Source organism: Lactuca serriola, chromosome 6, assembly GCF_051521515.1.
Source record: "Lactuca serriola cultivar US96UC23 chromosome 6, Lser_US96UC23_V15, whole genome shotgun sequence".
Classification (NCBI taxonomy): domain Eukaryota; kingdom Viridiplantae; phylum Streptophyta; class Magnoliopsida; order Asterales; family Asteraceae; genus Lactuca; species Lactuca serriola.
In genome coordinates, this window is record NC_136413.1 from 18,491,739 (window position 1) to 18,513,080 (window position 21,342).

A 21,342-nucleotide genomic window follows, 5' to 3' on the forward strand; every position below is an offset into this window, starting at 1 on the left:
GATAATAACCCGCTAGACCCAGGAAACTCCAAATCTCAGTTGGAGACCTCAGAATCTCCCACTGCATCACGACCTCTATCTTGGCCGGATCGACCAGAATACCCTTTTGGTTGACATGGTGCCCAAGATATTGCACCTCGCGCAACTAGAACTCACATTTGGAGAACTTTACAAAAAGTCTCTCCCCCTCTTAGATTCGACTGAGTCTTCACGACACGCGAGAATTGAAGGATTCCCAATCCTTTCTACTTCCTAATAGTCCACTGCCGACAATATGAGATTACCAATGCTAACGATCAATTACCAGTCAAACCTTAAGATCGCCCATCCTCGAAAATCTTGATGAGTATTCTTGAAATATGGTCCAGTTTGACGCCTCAATCCACCTCCCATGCAGACAACTAGAGGCCTTAATCTTCACTCTGGCTGACGAGTCCTCGTTCCTACTTCCAATCTCGCAGCACCACTGAACTCTAACTGAACACGACCCATGCGAGAAATGCAACTCTCTTGAACATCCCATACGAACACTCATGCATCGAACACTCGCAACTGACACCACCATATTCATGATACCAGCCCTTTCCTAGCAACGGTAGTGCATTTAACTCCAAAGTTCTTCCATAAGCGGTTATCGAACATGACCGAACGATGATAAAACCACTGAACTCTGACTTCACTGGAGAACTATCGCTCTAACCCTCACCAAATATCTTCCAAGTAATACCCTGCATAGATCCCGACAAAGATCCGGAATGATAACGGTACATGCGGAACCCACTCCGCAAGATATGTTCCTCTGTAGGTTCATCAAGGACTTTTTGGCATGCAGAAAGGCAGCTATGATCCTTGATAACCCAGACAGTAGCAGAGAACCGACCCAAGATCTGACTTATCCATGTTGGATTAGTGTCTAAGTCCATAACTATAATTGGTAAGACTTGACCCGACTCGGCATGGTCCATTTGGGTTGCATGGCATCGGGACATTTGGATAGACCGTTTGTGAAAAGAGGACATTTGTGACATATTAATATATTATAATTTCTAATATATTAATATAAAATTATGTTATTTAATTAGTATTGATCAAGAATAAATTTGGACTTAATTTATTGATCAAAAGAGACTAATTAAATATATGAGGATTGATTGTGTAAATCATTCATTCTTATATATGTGGGCTTATGATCTAAGATTCCTTATGTTGGGTTTAGCCCATGTGGTGGTCCATGGATACTCCATGGAGGTTAAAACCCATGAATCATAAGAAATGGGTAAAGTCATGGGTTACATGGTGTAACCCTAATGTGCACACTATATAAGGACCCTTTTAGCTCAAGAAATTGACACAAGTAATACACATATGAGGGCTAGTCAATTCAGCTTGGAGTGTCTTCTTCTATGGTTATCCCAAGTGTTCATGATGCTGTGTGAACCATTTGAGGTGTCATACTTGGGGCACTAGGCTCTCAAGCTTCATGGAGTCAAGCAACAACAACAAGGTATGTATTCTATTTATTTTATTACCCAAGTATATGATATTCGTATGCTAGTATAGGGTAATATCTTGGAAACCTCATATTTGCATGTATAATAGAGAAAACATAGATCCAAGGTATTTAGGGTTGTATGTGCACCATAGGATGTTGTAGTATGCTCAAAACCAACAATCCAAACTCATCCAAAATTCCAATGCGGTACAATTTCCCGATATCCGCCTGAAAATAGCAGAAAGTACACACCCACAGTCATCTGGAGGATTCCTGATCACCTCCTCCTGAGATATCTTGACCATCAGAGATTTGCAAAATAGCCAGAGCAGGCTCCTTCACTGCTCCTCCACTTCCTCCTCGATGACAGTAACTAACAATAGGACCCTCCTTCCTGAAGAACCCTAAGGACTCAGAGGATTTGGGATTCAGATGGGTCCCTAAATGCCCCGCGACAAATCTGTACTATGAATCGAGAGAACACTAGACACCCCGAACCAGCAAAAGGGAAGCAATCTTACACTAACCATTAGTAATTTATGGTATGCAATTCGCATATGAAAATATTTGATGATCTAATCCAACAGGAGCAAACAAACAAAACAGGGATACTCTTACTCATCCTACTATAACATCCCAAACCAGAGCACAATTCCCACAACAATATGTAGGTAAAACTGAAAGAAGGCTAGGTTACAAGCCCACAACATCGCCTGCTGGAGTTCTGACTTCTCCTGTCAGACACTGTAGTGCCTGAATCTTTCTGATAACATGACCAACCCCACGCTACACTTGTAGCAGCCTAAACCACTGGAACATCAAACTCCCTTGTGTACTTTCTCGCACGTGTTGTACTGACTCCATACCTGTTGGCCTTTCACCCGATGATCAGAAGTCTTGGATCTCTCCCAGGGACCCTCTACTATGTGCACATGGCATGACCCTCTCTTCTCATGCTGCTCCAAATCGATCTTGCATCCTCGGACTTAGAAGCCATATCCTCCAGGGTCTGACACCCTGTTACACTCACTAGCTCACTTGCCAATGGCTGAACCGCAACAGATGGAAAATCCTCTGACCCCAAACCGGGTCACAAAATCCTCCCCGAAGCTTCTCATATTCTCCAAGACTCTCACCGATTTGAGTATGGATCCTTTGCTTTCAGTAGTACGGGCCCAATACTATCTTCCACACCTATCCATACTTTCCTCAGCAATCCTCCTGAATCCTCCAAGTCACTTCCTCAAAATGATGCACCCAAGTCTCACTAATCCTCACTACTAATCCACTGAAACATATCCTAGGCTTTCCTAGATTCCCAAACCCACCTAGTCCTCAGCTGTTGAAAGGTTCCCAATAATGTCAACTAGCTACCTCATGAATATAGCCACATGTAACAAAGATCGGATAATCCTTCGAGTAAAGGACTCATCCCTAGAACGGTTGGACTCAAACAACAGTTGCGCAATAGGTTCAAATTTATCACTCCGAGATTATCCAGCCTATGCCACATATGACTTAGCATATTCACTTAATAACTATCTCACATTACTAAGATTTTCATAAAGCACAAAGCAAACAACATTCAGTCAATGGAAAATCTAACCATCATATTCCAAGCAAACCATTATATCCTCTAATCAGGAATCTGTACATGCAATTCAAAGGCTCATATAATCAGGCATAACCTAAACAGGCTATCCTATCACTGACTGATCAGTACTAGCATGCAAGTCTACAAGCACATACAATAGGCATATAAGGCATCCTTCTTAGATCCTTAGCTCTAATCTAGCATGCAGTTCTCATGATCATATCATATAGTATCATAACATGTATGGGTATCTTGGGTAAAACTTACTTGAGCTCGGTTAATTGCACGCATCACACACCTTGTTCTTTTCAAAGTTCTTTTCTCTTTTCAAACTTCTTTTTATAAAATGATTTTAGTTTTGAAAATTTTTCATACCAAGTCCTTAGTTTGAGTTCAGACACACCCGAGAGTGTGTCCGAATCCTACAAACCAAGGCTCTGATACCAACTTCTAACATCCTAAAATTCAAGGCCAAAAATTTCATTTTAATCAAGTTATTATATAAACCAACAATATAAAAACATTCATAATAATATCTCATGTCAAAACCAAAGTGTCAATAATCAAATCATATTATCGTAAAACCATATCGGAGTGTAATCCCAAAGATCTCATGTGCGGAAAATATAGTGTGATGCGTTGCGATCTCCGGCTCCTTTCCTTTGAAAACGAAGTACCTGAAACCAAAGCTATAAACTGTAAGAACGAAGCCTAGTGAGTTCCCCCATCATACCACATACCATACATACACATACTGTCGGGCATATCTGGGTGCCCGGCCTACCCTGACAGGCATATCTGGATGCCTGACGTACCCTGTTGAGCATACCAGGGTGCTCAACCTTCCCCATGTTAGGCATATCGGGGTGCCCGACCTACCCTCCGGTGTATCTCAATTGGTTACGGGGACTATTTCACCCCTACCACTACCACATAATAATATAACATAACATAAACATACTGTCTAGCATAGCTGGGTACTAAACTACCCCTTTGGCCTTATCGACCGGTAACCCGGGACTATTCCCCATACTACCACTATCACATTATGTCATATCATACTAGCACATAATCATAACAGATAACAACATACTAGATAATTATCATGAAGACAATTATCTCTACTATAACTCTTATTAGTGGGCCGAACTTGGTGCCTTAGACCCATTTCTACTGGAAGGTAAAACTCTAGTTGCTGGATGACAGGTTCTCGAACTGTCAATATCAAAACATCACCCAATTAATAATTGGGTCCCAAGACATAACCATAAGTTCTTGGAGTAACAGGCTACATTACCCCATTGTGGCTTGATTCAGGCCCAAGGCCCAATACAAAGGCCCAAAAGTCCAACTATGGCTCAAATCCCAACATATGGCCCAATTTTCCAAATTAGGCCCAAACCTTCACATGGTCTCATTCTAAGGCCCAACCATTTATAACATTCCAACAATTGACATTCTAATGGCCCAAGATCATATAACCATTAAGGCCCAATTATGGCCCATCTATGGCCTAATTTTCCAAATTGGGTCTAAACCCCTTACATGGGCCTTACCCTACAGCCCATTAAATTATTCTAGTCCATATTCTTGATTTTGGATTGCCCATTAATAGTCTAATCACTAAAGCACAATAGAAAGACCCAACTCAAGGCCCAAGTGAAATTCGGGTTTTCACATAAAATGACGATTAGGGTTAAGTGTTTCTCACTTAACCCATTAAGGACTTAATTCATTAAGTCCATCACTCTACTAGATAATTCATATGGTGTGATTGGGTGTAATTCACAATTCAATTCCAATGGCCCAAATGTGGGTCCCGATAAGTCCAGGGCCCATATATACAAAATTAGGGTTTTCTAAACCCTAATTAGGGTTTCTAACCCAATCTCAACCTAATAGGCCTAAAAGCTAAGTCCTTATATCCATTAGCGTTTCATTAGGCCCATTAGGGTTTCACCAGGCCCATTAGGCTTTCGCTAGTCGGGAACCACCCACTACCACCTCGGGTAGTGGTGGTCAACGACAGCTCACGGCGGCGGCCACCACCATAAGGTGGTGGTTAGGGTTTCTAGTCCAATCGAGTCCAAACACTCCAAAAGCAATCCAAACCCAACTAATCATACCGCCACCCAACATGGCGGCTGGTGGCGGCAGCCACCACCTCACGGTGGTTGTTTAAGTTTTCTTTTTATTATTCTAACTCCGGTTACAATGTTACAATGAAAATACCAAATGTATACACATACACAATCACTAAAATACACCCACCCACGGTGGTACATGGTGGCAGCCACCACGTCACGGTGGTGGTGGCGACTGTTTCACGATGGCAGCCACCACCTCACGGTGGTGGTGGTGGCTGTTTCACGATGGCAGCCACTACCTCACGGTGGTGGCGGTTGTTTCTTTTGGCTTCCAATCACACAGCAACACAAAACACATGGGCATACAACCCACGAACCGGTAACAATTCGTCTTCAACGGAAACATCAGCAACAACGTCATCGAACGGTGATGGCGGCGGCAGGTCGTGGATGAGGGCGGGACAAAAGAAAAGACGAAGAGGGTGGCGACGGCGATGGCAAGCCACGACGACAGTAGCCGCGACAGGAGGAAGAGGCGCATGCTCGTATCCTCATCGGTGATTGGAGTAGCAACGACGCCAGGGAGGCTGACGGCACCCACCGGCAGCAACACATGCCCCTGACGCCGGTCTTCGGTTTTCTCAGGTCCTCTAGCGGAAAACTGTGGCGGCATTGGACCAGAGATAGTGGCGACAATAGGTTCGTGGTGGTGGTTGGCGACCTCAACGGAGGTGTTGTGCCGCCGGAGGTTGGGAGGGTGAATGGTGGCGGCTGAATGCATCCCTAGGGTTAGGGTTTGCCGGAAGTTATATACCCAACACCCACTCAAACTTCATTCCATAATGTCACAAATGGTCCCTCCCCATAGGATTCTTTATACAGAAATTCCATAGTTTACTCCTCCCACCATGCTCACATAATTCCTTTCATATTTAGTCCCACAGTTACCATTCAGCCCCTCCTTTACAAATTATTCTCAAATAAAGTCCATATGTTGCCCTTTTAACCCCAACCTTCAAATCTCTTTACAAATTGAGTTCGAAATTTACCATTTAGCCATTGCTTCCCATAATTTGTCCATCTTAAGTCTCAATAATTTACCAAGTGGTCCCTACCTTCATAAATATTTACAAAACCAATCTAGAACTTACATTTTTAACCCCCAACTTCTAAATTATGCCAATTTACTCCTCGAAACCAACACCTTGATATATAATTATTGATTTGGGGTTACTATTCATTCATTAATTTATTTTATTTATTTATTAAATAAATGGGGTGTTACACGTAATTTGATAACTCAGTCCTTTTTGAATTTTGGGTTTTTGGTTCGGGAAGTTATAAGGCTAAGGTGAGTTGTTAGAAGTGTAGGGCTTCTCGTTACCTTTCCGCGCATATAAAGTTCGTTGGAAACAGACTTATGACAAAGGAGTTAAGACCAAATGAAGTTTTAGGGTTTTAGAGGTTCGATGAGTACACGGGGGGGGGGGGGGTACTCGTCATGTATACGGGGCGTAATGGTTAAGTTGGTCGCAAGTGGTCTTTAAGTATGTCGAGCGTACTAAGGGGTACGCGGGGCATACTCCCTTCAGCATCAAACCCTAATTTTGGGGTTTTACCCCTATATAAGCAACATTATATCCTTCCGTTGGACATTTTAGGTCAGCCTCCATCCCCTTTATCATACATTGAAAACCTTGAGTGCCTTGAGTGAGTTGTGTAGCTTGGAAGAGTGTTTATGGTGGTTTGTATAAGAGAAGAAGAAGGTTGAGGACTCATTTCTTGGAGAGGAGCTTAGAGATCTAGTGTTAGCATCTTTATTTCATGACTTTGGAGGTATAAAGTCCTTATCTTATCTACTCATTGTATAGATCTTCTTTTGGGTTTGTTTATGGTCACTTTAGCCTCTTTTCGTTGATCCTTGTGAGCTAAGGTAGTTTCAGAGGCTTAATCTTGTAGATCTGGACGTTTTAGGTGTCCCAAAGGCATAAAAATGTGATCTTTATGGTTTATTTGGACTCGTGCATGTGTTAATACCCTTCATTAAGCTCTTTTGAGCTCGAGAGCCCGATTAAGCCATGCATGCTTAATGGAAAAGAATGCGGTTTAGGGGAGTACGCTGGGCGTACTCAGCCTGTTTGACTTTTTATTGTTTTGTTGACTTGTTGGCTATGGACCATTGACCAAAAGTTTGACCATGGTTGACCTTTGGATATTTTGGGCCTTTTAGGATATTAGGCCTTCTCGGGCTAGGTCCATGATGGTTTTGGGCTCAATTTGGATACTTGTGCCTTATTGGGCCTTGTGGTGTCATTTAAGGGTTTAGGCTTTCGATGCTAGTGGTTTGGTCTTTAGATTTTGGCAAAGTAAGGAAAAGGGTAAAATGGACTTTTACTTTGAAGGATCAGTTATTGGACTAGAATTCTTGGTTGAGTTAGAGTCAATTACTGAGGAAATATTAATTGTTAATGTCAATACAAGGTTTCTGGTAGCAACATTTCGAGTATTCAGTTATCTTGGATTGAGGCAAGTCATCTCACTATATCAATGGGTCGAAGGCACCAATTTCGTCCCATAATCTGACATGTAGTTGATAGTGTTATAAGTTTGCTTGCATGAAGACCATGGGGTAGCCCATGACACTTGGACATCAGACCATGGGGGTTTCCTATGATATTCTAGGTAAAGACCATGGGGGTAGCCCATGACATTTCAGGTAAAGACCATGGGGGTAGCCCATGACACTTGGATATCAGACCATAGGGGTAGCCCATGGCATTCCAGGTAAAGACCATGGGGGTAGCCCATGGCAACCTTATGTATGTGGCATGGTATTTTGTGGTTGTATGTTATGTGATATTTTGGGAACTCACTAGGCTTTGTGCTTATAGTTTTTTTTTTATGGTTTTAGGTACTTCTGGTTCAAAAAGCAAGGGCAACTTGATCTCAGTGCATACACCCATGCTTTTCCACAACTGTGTGATTTTGGGATTGTACTCTGATAACTATTTTTAATATAAAATAATTTTAAGTGTTTGAGTAAATGATAAATGGGTGTTTTAAAAATAAAATTTTTAACTTCGTATTTTGGGATGTTACAAAGAGAAGAAACAAAAGCTAACCTAGCATCCTAAACCTCTTTCACTTTCCAATCTCTTGCTCAACAGCTGCTATCGACATCCAACACCATACTGATCACGAAACACTAAGATGCCTACTTTTCTCCATACTGCTTGAAAAAAAACCAATGTTCTAAAAGGCGCGCCATGGCGTGAGGCGTGGCTTCGACGTTACAAAAAGCTTCTTAACGTTGCTGTTAGGCGTGACGCGTGACAAGGCGTGATATGGCGCGTTATGGCGTGTTATGGCGCGTGTTTTTTCGTTTGAGACACAGTTTTTTGCTCTTTGTTATGTCTTTTCAAATAGGAGATATAAGTATTGTGGTTTTTGTTAACTTTTTGTTATTAGTTATTGATCTAACACTTCTAAAAAGTAGTTATGTTTAATATAAATTTATATTTATGTGTTAATATAATTTTAAATTCATACAAAATCGCCGTCTTACATCACGCCTTGAAAAACGCCATGACTCGTCATGGCTCGTTAGGCTTGAGGCTTGGCCTTGCCGCCACGCCACGCCTCACGCCATTTAGAACCTTGAAAAAAACTCATAAAAAAAGGTACCAACAGTTTTATGCATAAGTAATAGTTAAACATATTAAACAGAAAAACAATATACGTACATGTGATGTCCATTAATATGCACCATTGATATTCCATTTATTAGAAACCAGAAACTCTAAAACGGAAACTCTTTATGATTTCTATAATTTCTTAGGTACATGGGCAATTGGGGAAAAAGACGTTCTAAGGGCTTAAGGTAAACAAAACCTTTTTCTATCTCTTTTCCTTTAACATTGATCTCATGAATCAAAGATATTTGATTATATATGAATTCCAAACTTTGATTCTGGAAACTAATATAGGAAGGCATGTGAATTGATTGCATAATCATCCATCAAACGAAGTAAGAACACCGGTGAAGTACCTTATCAGGTTAGTCTTTTTGAAGATTAGCAAATATGGAAATTATATCGTTGACTTATAAAATTATTAAACACCATTTTGTTGTTTTTCATTGTCATAGAAAATGGAAAGAATTGGTGGATGAGTGGGTTGGCTCATCCCACATCGATCTTTAGTGGTGTTTGGAATATTTTTGGAGGTCATTTGGATTTTGATGATCATGCAGTAGTTGGTGATAATCCTCATTTTAAGGTATAAATACTTTTAAAAAATGTTAATGCTTTTAGTTTTCATGTATCTTTCAACGTTAAAATTTACATTACCTTTTTGTAATAATTTGACATTAATCTTGTACGAATGTTGCTCCAAATATTGACTAGTCACAGGAGTTTGTAAGGAAAGATTTTAAAGAATGGTTATGTTGGCTATTGTTAGTATTTTTGTTGTTGTATCCATATACAGTCATAGATTTTGTAAGTACTTATTTTGTTATACTTATGATTCTACAACAATCTGCTCATCTTCCCACCATCTTCTCAATATGCTAGGGTTAAAAAATGAATCGATTTAAACCGGATAAAGAGTGAGCCCCGTTCAAATTGTGAGTTACGATCTTTCTCTTAAATATTTTGTTGACATTGCTATAGTTGGTTAAATATTCAACATTGAAGCATTTTTTAACTTTGCCTTTAAAGTTTAAACTTTGAGCCAATTATTAGCCTTTACTTTGAAATGTGAAGGTTTTCAGCATGCTACACACAATGGTTTTATCACAACTTCAAATTAATGCTCTCGATGAAGGAGTGCATGCTTTTATTGCTCATATCAAGGACTCGGATGGAAATACATGTACAAATGTTCATATTGCAGATTCAGATTATGATGTTTAATTTACTATTTTCAGTGATAATGCTACAATATGTAAATTTATGAAAGTACGTTCTTTTTTCTTGATTTAGCAAAAAAACCTTTTGCTTTGATATACTGACCATTCGAACCCGTGCCAATACGCATGTGCCCTTCATCAGTTTTTGTATAATTACATAAAACATATTGTATGGTGTTTGCCAAAATATCTTTATATTTCAATTTTCTTTTTCATTTTCATTTTGTCTCAAAAACTTCTTAAAAATAAGTGAAGGTATAACCATATAATAGAAAAAGACATTGTAATTTGTTGTATTTCAAAAGGTTCAAAAAATCAAATCTTAGTTTTTCTGTATTCAAAGGGCACTTTTATTTTGTATTGATTCATCAAAATATTCATCGCAACCAAGACCAAAAATCATGATGATAATTGTGAATCAAATTCAAAAATCATGTTTGACAAATTAGCAAAAAAGTTAGCTAGTAACTAATAAACTAGTTGGTAGTTGATAAACTAATTTATGAATTAATAGTGATTGGTAAAAATATAGCTTATAAGCTAAGATTACAATGTAAAAAGACATAATTGGACACTTAGATATATAACTTAAAAACAAGGATAACTTTGAAGATTTTTTAAAACGTTCCATAAGCTTATCAAAAGTACCTCAAAATATTTTATCAAAAAGCTAGGTTAAAAGTTAGTTCATAAGTTAAAATAAATTATTTTTGTGGTTTTACCAAACTATAAATTACACTAAGCTAGCTTTTATACTAGCTTATATTTGTTAAACAAAACGTTATGCACAATTATGTATGTAAAAAAGAGCCATAATTAATCACTGTAATATTTCTCATTTTTAAACAATCCAAAATTTCACAACTACAGTCATGTGTGACATCAATGGTGCAATTGACATCGATGCCAAGATAATATAGTGCTGATGGTTATGGCAATGAAGCAACAGTGATAGAGATAATGATGATAACGACAATGTTGTTTAATATGTATCTCTTCTTTTGGGTGATTTTTTTTTTCTTCCTGTTAATGGATTTTCCGGATACTTCGTTGTATATTTAAAAACTCTTAATAAATCATGTCATGTCAAACATTATATTTACTTTTGATACGAAAGTTTATCTTCTTAGCTTAATTCAAAAAAACATATATGAAAATAAATTTTTTAAAGCCTAAAAGTTACGTAAACTCTAATGTAGTCTTAATTCATAATTGAGTAAATTACACGAATGGTCCCTATGGTTTGAAGTAATTTTCACGTTTGGTCCTTAACTTATTTTTTTAACTCAGAAAATCCTTGGTGTTTATTTTTATTGCGTGTTTGGTCCATGTCTTGCCTAAAAGTATTATTTTGCCCTTAATTTTTTAAATTATTTAAATAAACACACTCTGACCCCACTTCCACATCACCTTACCTTATCTTACCTATCTCATCTTATTTAAATAAATTAAAAAAATCAAGGATAAAATAGGTTTTTTAGATAAGACAGGGATCAAGCGCGCAACAAAAACAAACTTTAAAGACATTCCAAGTTTAAAAAATAAGCTAGGAACCAAACGTACAAATTATCCAAACCATAGGGACCATTCATATAATTTACTCTTACACTTTGACTTGGCCACTTCCCCCTTCTCGTTCTTACGGGCCTTTTCCACATAAAAGGGGAATTTAACTTAAGATCGACGTTGTCAGATGAATATAAATTAAGATCGGCATCGTCAATTGAAAATAATAATAAATAGAAATTTTAAATCTACAACCATAAAAACACACAACAAACGATTAAAAATAACTATAAAATTTTAACTTACTTAGCATAATGTTTATTAATGTCGGCTTTTATTGTCAAAACAATTTCAAGCTCTTTCCCGATCATGTGCGATGTGTCCATCGTTAGTACTTTCCTGTAATTATCCATTTGTTTCCGAAACTCTTTTTCGGAAACAATTTGCAAAAAATTGTTCATTCTTTCTTTTATACTCTTCATATTGTCTCCTATTTTTTTCAAGTCATCGGAATCTACCGTTTTGCCTTTGTCTTTGCGTTTTGTTTTGTCCATTCTCATTGGTTGAGAATGTGGTTTAACTTGAACGAGTTAATTATCGTTGAGGTCGAACCCAACACTTCACCACTTTCTCCACTTTTCCATTAACGTTTCATGTTTTTATACAAATCATTAAACAACATGACTTCCTTATTTGTCTTACACCCATTTGGAGTATACTTGATGTTTTGAACGATACTCTGGAAGCTTCATTCATTTGTGGAACCTGTTTGTAACCCAACTAAAAAAATGGTCATGTTTTTTTTTTTGTTTTTTTTTAATTTTATCTTTTCCTGTTTTTGCATCTTCTGAAATATTGATCTATGATTGTGTCAATACTAATGCTTCTTTGGGTCTCATCCTTTGGCCGTGACCTTTTCTTTTCTTTTACTTGGGGCTTGAGTGGGGTGCGTTTCTCGAATGATTTCGGGTTCGGAATCGAAATCGGAATCAGAAATTGGTGCTTGAGTTTCTAGAACAAATCTTAGTTGAGACAAAAAATCAAACAAATTCTTCTTTCAAAAAAAATCAAACAGATTAAAATCCATGTCGGATATGGTTTGTGGTTTTGTTTGTGTTTGTGTGGGTCGTTGTGGTTGTAGGAGTTGTTCTGGAAATTGGTGTGGATAATACGGTAGCATACTGGGCGAATAAATTGGTTGATCATAAGAAGGTCTTGAGTTGTTTCTAATGTGTGTTTTTTTGGTTGTTTGAATTGTTGAAAGAAGACATGTTGAAAGTTTTTGAAAAAAAATATAGTGAAAAATAGAATAACTTGGATAAAATTTTGGTAAATTAAGGGTTGTAAGGTTTTTATTTATAGGTAAAAAATTAAAAAAAAAAAATTTGAATTAAAAAATGATCTTTCAACGTTGAGAAAACAAGAAAGAAAAAGGTGTGGTCAAAACTAGCCGCGTGCGGTGAGACTGTAGAGGAAACCGCATGATGGGCGCAGTGTCCCCCCTGCCACCGTGGCAAAGATGCGCGGCCAAACCGCACCCACACTCTTTGGTCTAAATAAACATATTATTTTCGAGCTGAATTCTCAACCAACCTTACTTGTTTAGCTTTCGTGTCGTATTATGTCAACTAACTTGGTAAAACGGTTTGAAATCTCTTATCAAAACTCATTTATTTCGTATCAAATTTACATATCGTGTCAATTTTGTCACCTCTAAACGCTACTCTATTTTAGTTATATTTTTTACAGAACATTCTAAGTAAATTACTTTTTATCCAAAGTTTTTTATTTTATTTTTATTTTCATAACCACCTTTTCATTTACTATGTTTTTTACAAATTTCTAAAATCCTTTTTTTCGAACTAACTTTAAAATTTATATTACTAAATAAATATAATATTTCAGGATATTAAAATTTTAATACGTATCATTTTTAATATACCAATATATATATATATATATATATATATATATATATATATATATATATATATATATATATATATATATTCAAATTTGAAGGACCTGAGAAATGGAACTTAAACTATATTTATAATGGAAAACATAATGTTATGCTAAATTTATTAAATTTAGAATAATGATATTCATAAGTCTACAATTATTAGTATATATATAATAAAATTAAGTTGGAGATGATTAACTCTATTAATATAGTTATAAGTTGTTCGGAAGGTACCATAAGGTGGTTACAAACAATATACAGCGAGAAAAAAGAAAATATGTTAATAAAAGTCTATATCTATATTCATATTTATAAACCATGTTATGTGACCGCTTGGTATAAAAAAATAAAAAATAAAAAAAAATAAACGACTAGCTTTTTGAAACTCATTCCTACTAAAATGTTAGAAGCACATTCCAACAATTACCTAGCTCGGTAGGTGGAGGAAAAAGGCGGAGAACATTCTTTAATCAAAGGCGCCAATACCCATATCAGAATTAGACCCATTTCGATCGAGCGGCAATCGCTGCTGCGGTATGGTCCAGAGTTGAAACTGGCTAACATAGGGCAAGAGTGGTCAAACCAACGATTCTTCTCTCAAAGTAACAGAGAGATCCTTTTCTTTTTCCGGTATGTAGCTCCGCGAGTAAGGAGCGCATTATCAGAGCAGGGCGAAAACGAACATAGGATCATGACCCTTTTCTTCTTTCTTTTGTGGCTGATCTCACATCGAGAGCATAGGCTTTTGTAAGACCACGCGTCAGTACTAGACTGATTATGCCATCGATTCAATGGAAGGACGGGAAAGCACAGGGCATGAAACAATTAGAAAACCTATAACCCTGGAGTGAGTTCGCAATCAATCTTGCTTTCGATTTAACAATCAGAACCGAAGAAAACAATTAGGATGCAACAATAATATCTTTAAACTAGTATCAATCTTCGGTTCGACATCAAACCAGATCAGTTTCAACTAAACCGGTTTCTAAATTGCATCAAATTGGTTTTGGATTCCAAATCGGTTTATTTTGAACCTTTAATCTTATCATAATCAATTTCGTATCTTCTTCATCAATTAATATTATGGTATTTTGTATTATCTAGGGAGCAAAATTTTATTATCTAATATCCGTATTAGAATTTTATTTTGTTTTTTTTAATGTTCAATGTTTTAGTTTTAGCTGGAACTAGTAAGTTAGTGTAACATCCCAAAATTCAAGGTTAAAGTTTCATTTTTAAATAAGTTATTATAAAACCAACAGTATAAGAAAACATCATAATATCATGTCATGTCAAAACCAAAATAGAAATAATCAAAACATGTTATCATAAACAATATCAACGTGTAATCCCAAAGATCTCATGTGCGGAGAACAATAGTGTGATGCGCTGCGATCGAGTCGGCTTCTTTCCTTTGAAAACAAAGTACCTAAAACAAAAATTGAAAACCGTAAGCAGGAAGCTTAGTGAGTTCCACCATCATACTACATAGCATATAAACACATAATGCCTAGCAAACCTGGGTGCTGGCCTCCCCTTCGGTATCTTTCAACCGGTAACTGCCTAGCATATCTGGGTGCTGGCCTCCCCTTCGGTATCTCTCAACCAGTAACTGCCTATCATATCTGGGTGTTGGCCTCCCATTCGATATCTTTCAATCGGTAACTGCCTAGCATATCTGGGTGATGGCCTCCCCTTCGATATCTTTCAACCGGTAACTGCCTAACATATTTGGGTGTTGGCCTCCCCTTCGGTATCTTTCAACCAGTAACAGGTGATTATTTCACCCCTACCACTACCACATAATAACATAAAACATATATCATAAATTGTCCAACGTAACTGGGTACTAACTACCCTTTTCGATCTTTTCGACCGACACTGGGGTCTAACCTACCCCTCATATCACATAACACACAACATTATAGCATACTGGCACATAATCATAACAGATAGCAACATGACATATAATTATCACAAAGACAATTAACTCTACTATAGCTCTTACTAATGGACCAGCCTTGGTGCCTTAGACCCACTTCTACTGGAAGGTAACTCACCTCATATTGCTGAAGTCCCGTAGACACAATCCCAGCTGCTGGATGACAGATTCTTGATCTGTCAGTATCAAACGTCACCAAATTAATAATTGGGTTCCAACACATATCCATAAGTCGAGGTTGAGGTAAAAGACTGCTTTACCCCTATCTTGGCTTGATTCAAGCCCAAGGCCCAATCCAAAGGCCCAAAAGTTAGATATGGGTCAAAGCCCAACACATGGCCTAATTTTCCAAATTGGACCCAACCTTCATAAGGTCTCACCATAAGGCCCAACCATTTAGTCCAGTCCAATATTCAATATTCTAATGGCCCAATATCACATAATCATAAATACCCAAACTATGGTCCATCTATGGCCCAATTTTCCAATTTGGGCCCAACTCCTCATATGGGCCTTACCTCAAAGCCCATTAATTATTCTAGTCTATTTGCTTGATCTTAAATGGACCATTAATAACCCAATCATCAAGGCCCAATAGAGAGGCCCAACAATAAACCCAAGTGGAATTAGGGTTTTCACATAAGATGATGATCAGGGTTAAGTTTTTATACTTAACCCATTAAGGACTTAATCCATTAAGTCCCACATGGCCTTAGGTTAATTTGCAATGATTATTAATTAATAATTTAATTTCATTAAATAATTCTGATGCGGTCTCGATAAGTCCCACATTAGGGTTTCATGGCATTAGGGTTTTCCAAACCCTAATTAGGAGTTCCAACCCATATTAGCCCAATAGGCCCAATAGCTAGGTCCTTTAGCCAATTAGGGTTCATTAGGCCCATTATGATTTCACTAGGCCCATTAGGGCTTCATTGGGCCCATTAGGGTTTCGAGCATCCCAATCAAATCAACAACAGGGTCTGACACCCTGCCACACTCACTAACTCACTTACCAATAGCTAAGCTGCAACAACTGGAACATCCTCTATCCCCAAACCGGGTCATAAACTTCTCCCTGAAGCTTCTCAGATTCTCCAAGACCCTCACTAATTCAAGTATCGATCCCGTTCTTTCAGTAGTACGGGCCCAATACTAACTCCACACCTATTTATACTTTCCTCAGCAATCCTCCTGAATCCTCCAAGTCACTTCCGTACTACTAACCCACTGAAACATATCCTAGGCTTTCCTAGGTTCCCGAACTCACCCATTCCTCAGCTGCTAAAAGATTCTCAATAATGTCAACTAGCTACCTCATGAATATGGCTACATGCAACAGAGATCAGATAATCCTTAAAGTAAAAGATCCATCCCTAGAACGGTTGGACTCAAACAAGAGCTGCGTAATAGGGTCAAATCTATCACTCTGAGATTATCAAGCATGTGCCACATGTGACTTAGCATATTCACTTAATAGCTAGCTCACATTACTAAGAGTCCCACAAAGCACAAAGCAAGCAACATTCTGACAATGAAGAATCTAACAAACATATTCCAATCAAATCATTCTATCCTATAATCAGGAATCTGTTCATGCAATTCAAAGGCTCATACAATCAGGCATAACCTAAACAGGCTATCCTATCACTGACTGTTCAGTACTAGCATGCAAGTCTACAAGCACATACAATAGGGATATAAGGCATCCTCCTAGATCCTCAACCCTAATCTAGCATTCAGTTCTCATAACCATATCATAACATAACATATAACATGTATGGGTATCTTGGGGAAAACTTACTTGAGCTCGGCTGATTGCATGCATCACACACTTTGTTCTTTTCAAATTTCTGTTCTCTTTTCAAATTCTTTTCAAACTTCTTTTTATAAAAGGGTTTTACTTTTGAAAATTTTCATACCAAGTCCTTAGTTTGAGTTCAGACACACTCGGGAGTGTATCCGAATCCCTCAAACCACGGCTCTGATACCAACTTGTAACATCCCAAAATTCAAGGCCATAAATTTCATTTTTAAATAAGTTATTATAAAACCAACAGTATAAGAAAACATCATAATATCATGTCATGTCAAAACCAAAGTAGAAATAATCAAAACAAGTTATCAAGAACAATATCAGAGTGTAATCCCAACGATCTCATGTGCAGAGAACCAAAGTGTGATGCGTTGCGATCGAGCCGACTCCTTTCCTTTGAAAACAAAGTATGTGAAACCAAAACTAAAAACCGTAAGCACGAAGCTTAGTGAGTTCCCCCCATCATACCACATACCATATAAACACATAATTCCTAGCATATCTGGGTGTTGCCCTTCCCTGCGGTATCTTTCAACTGGTAACTGCCTAACATTTCTGGGTGCTGGCCTCTCCTTCGTTATCTCTCAACCGGTAACTGCCTAAAATATCTGGGTGCCCCTTCGGTATCTTTTAATCGGTAATTGCCTAGCATATCTGGGTGTTGGCCTCCCCTTCGGTATCTTTCAACCGGTAACCGGGGACTACTTCACCCCTACCACTACCACATAATAACATAACCCATATATCTTAAACTGTCTAACGTAATTAGGTACTAACTACCCTTTTCGGTCTTTTCGACCGGTACTGGGGTCTAACCTACCCCTCCTTTCACATAACACATAACATCATAGCATACTGGCACATAATCATAACAGATAGCAACATACCAGATAATTATCACAAAGACAATTATCTCTACTAAAGCTCTTACTAGTGGGCCGACCTTGGTGCTTTAGACCCACTTCTACTGCAAGGTAACTCACCTCATACTGCTGAAGTCCCGTAGACACAATCCCAGCTGCTGGATGACAGATTCTTGAACTGTCAATATCTAACATCACCCAATTAATAATTGGGTTCCAACACATGTCCATAAGTCCATGTTGTGGTAAAAGACTGCTTTACCCCTTTCTTGGCTTGATTCAAGCCCAAGGCCTAATCCGAAGGCCCAAAAGTTAGTTATGGGTCAAAGCCCAACACATGGCCTAATTTTCCAAATTGGGCCCAACCTTGATAAGGTCTCACCATAAGGCCCAACCATTTAGTCCAGTCTAACATTCAATATTCTAATGGCCCAATATTACATAATCATAAAGGCCCAAACTATGGCCCAATTTTCCAATTTAGGCCCAACTCCTCATATGGGCCTTACCTCAAAGCCCATTAATTATTCTAGTCCATTTGGTTGATCTTGGATGGCCCATTAATAACCCTATCATCAAGGCCCAATACAAAGGCCCAACAATAAACTCAAGTGGAATTAGGGTTTTCACATAAAATGATGATCATGGTTAAGTTTTCCTACCTAACCCATTAAGGACTTAATCCCTTAAGTCCCACATGGCCTTAGGTTAATTTGCAATGATTGTTAATTAATAATTTGAAGTTCATTAAATAATTTCGATGCGGTCCCGATAAGTCCCAAATTAGGGTTTCATGGCATTAGGGTTTTCCAAACCCTAATTAGGGTGTCCAACCCATATTAGCTTAATAGGCCCAATAGCTAGGTCCTTTGATCAATTAGGGTTCTTTAGGCCCATTATGATTTCACTAGGCCTATAGGGCTTCATTGGGCTCATTAGAGTGTCGAGCATCCCAATCGAGAAGGCAAAGCACACCGCCACCTGACACGGCGGCCGGTGGTGGCAGGAGGCGGCAGCCACCACCCTATGGTGGTGATTTAAGCTTCTTTCCATTATGCTTCTTTCTAGTTACATTTTGCAATGCTAAACTCCAATAATCACACACACACACACACTAATACAAATACATATAGACAACAACCTAGTGATGTCCGGCGGTGGCGAGTGGTGGTGGCTGTTCTTGTGAATTCCGGCAGAAATACACCTACTAATGAATCAACAACACCAGAATATACACCTACATGCGACCCAGAAGCTAGAACATCCACTGTAACCACCCTCGGGGTAGTGGATGTTGACCAGAGCCACAAGAATAAGCCATACGGCGGCGGCGGTCATGACTGAAATGTAGCAATAGGAGAACGGGGGAGAGGGCCTGAGTGTAAATCACCACGAACCAAAGCAACGCTGACTGTTGGCGGTAGCGACAACTCCGTCTTCAACTGTTGGGGTGTAGCGGTGATAGGAATGTAACAGTGGAATGGATGTGGCGGACGGCGACTGGAGCACATAAGAGTAATCTCTTGGGACGGCAGCAACGATGGTCGTAGCACCGGGTGACAACGTCGTTCTCCTAAAAATGACGAAAACGAGTAAAGGAAGGAGATGACGTAGAAGCGGTGGTAGTGGACTCCGTTACAACTTCAAGGTTCGGTCTCGGCGGCCCAAGATATCCGACAACAACGTTGTGGTGGCATCCGGTGGTCGAAGACCTCAACAAAGGTGGTGGTGCGATGCTGTAAGTCGAAGAAGGGGTAAGAGCGGCGGCTACCGGACATGAAGAAAGAGGGAAAGTGGCGGCTGTTCCATCTCCTAGGGTTAGGATTAAGGGTTAGATTAAATACCCGACACCCTTGAAACATCCATCCATAATGGTAGTATCGACCCCTCCCTTATGAAATTATTTCAAAGTAAACCCCCATAATTACCATTTAAACCCTGACCTCGAAAATCCCTTTCAGATTACGTCCCATATTTTACCAAACAACCCCCATCTTCAAAAATCTTTACAATTTAGCTCCCTATGTTACCCCTTTAGTCCCCAATATCTTAGTTATGACATATTTAGCCCTTACACCTCTTTTCTGTTCAAATTAAATCCAAATAATTACCACGAAGCCCCTGTCTTCATAAATATTTACAAACTGGGTTCGGAATTCACACGTTTAACCCCTAACTTCTAAAATTATGACAATTAGCCCTTTGAGACCATCCTTTGATATATAATTATTTATTTTAGGGCTACTATTCATTCATTAATTTATTTATTTATCTAATAAATAAACGAGGTGTTACAGTTAGGGAAGACCAAACTTACATAACCCCAAAAATATAGAGAGTAAACCTGCAAATATACAAAATTTTTGTGGTCAAAGTATAAAACCCAAAAAGTCAAGGAGCAAAACATGACCGTATACAAAAATATACGAAAGCATTGAGCCCAAAGTTTGAAATCCAAAAGCTATAGAGACAAAAACAACAAACATAGAAAACTGTTGTGGCGTAAGTTTGAAACCCAAAGATTTTGGATCAAAATTGCAAATGTAAAAATCTGTAGCTAAATTCTGAAACCCACAAATTACGTTATTTGTTTTTGAGTAGGTTTGAGACTCATGTATTATATGATTTTATTTAAAAGAAGAATTAAATATCAAATTTTAAATATTTGATGTTTGAATTTATAAAAAAAAGTGAGAAACATATTGAATTATTGAAATTAAAATGTTTTCTCTTTTAAATTTAAACAAATAATTAAGATACATAAATAAATGAAACTAATGAGACTTTAATTTAATAATTTTGAAAATAGAAGAAAAATATATTAATGAAATTAATATGCATTTACTATTATATTTAAATATTATGTAAAATTTAATAAAATAAAAAGAACTAGTGGAAAAAAATAATATGAAAATAATAAGAAAAAAATTATATGACATAATGCATTAGAAGATGAAAAATGACAAAACTATTTTTCTTGCCATTTGTCATACTTTCATTCAATTTGGTAAGTGTCATTTTGTGGTTATTTTGAATTAATTTTTTTTGCGCATGTCATTTTATGAGTTTTCTATTTTATTAAAAAACACATAATATTTTTATATAATAATTGCAATAAATATAGTAATAAATGGATATCCATTTTACTAACCAACCTACTTTTTAAT

The 21,342-nt window shown here is 37.8% G+C and overlaps 1 long non-coding RNA gene across 1 annotated transcript; it reads left to right on the plus strand.

The window, feature by feature from the left end:
• Positions 1-9,157: 9,157 nt before the first annotated feature.
• LOC145056581 (uncharacterized) lies at positions 9,158-10,183 on the plus strand. Its single transcript, XR_013685832.1, has 4 exons — positions 9,158-9,229; positions 9,321-9,451; positions 9,748-9,800; positions 9,940-10,183. It is a non-coding gene; the product is annotated as an uncharacterized LOC145056581 (long non-coding RNA).
• The last annotated feature ends 11,159 nt before the right edge of the window (positions 10,184-21,342 follow it).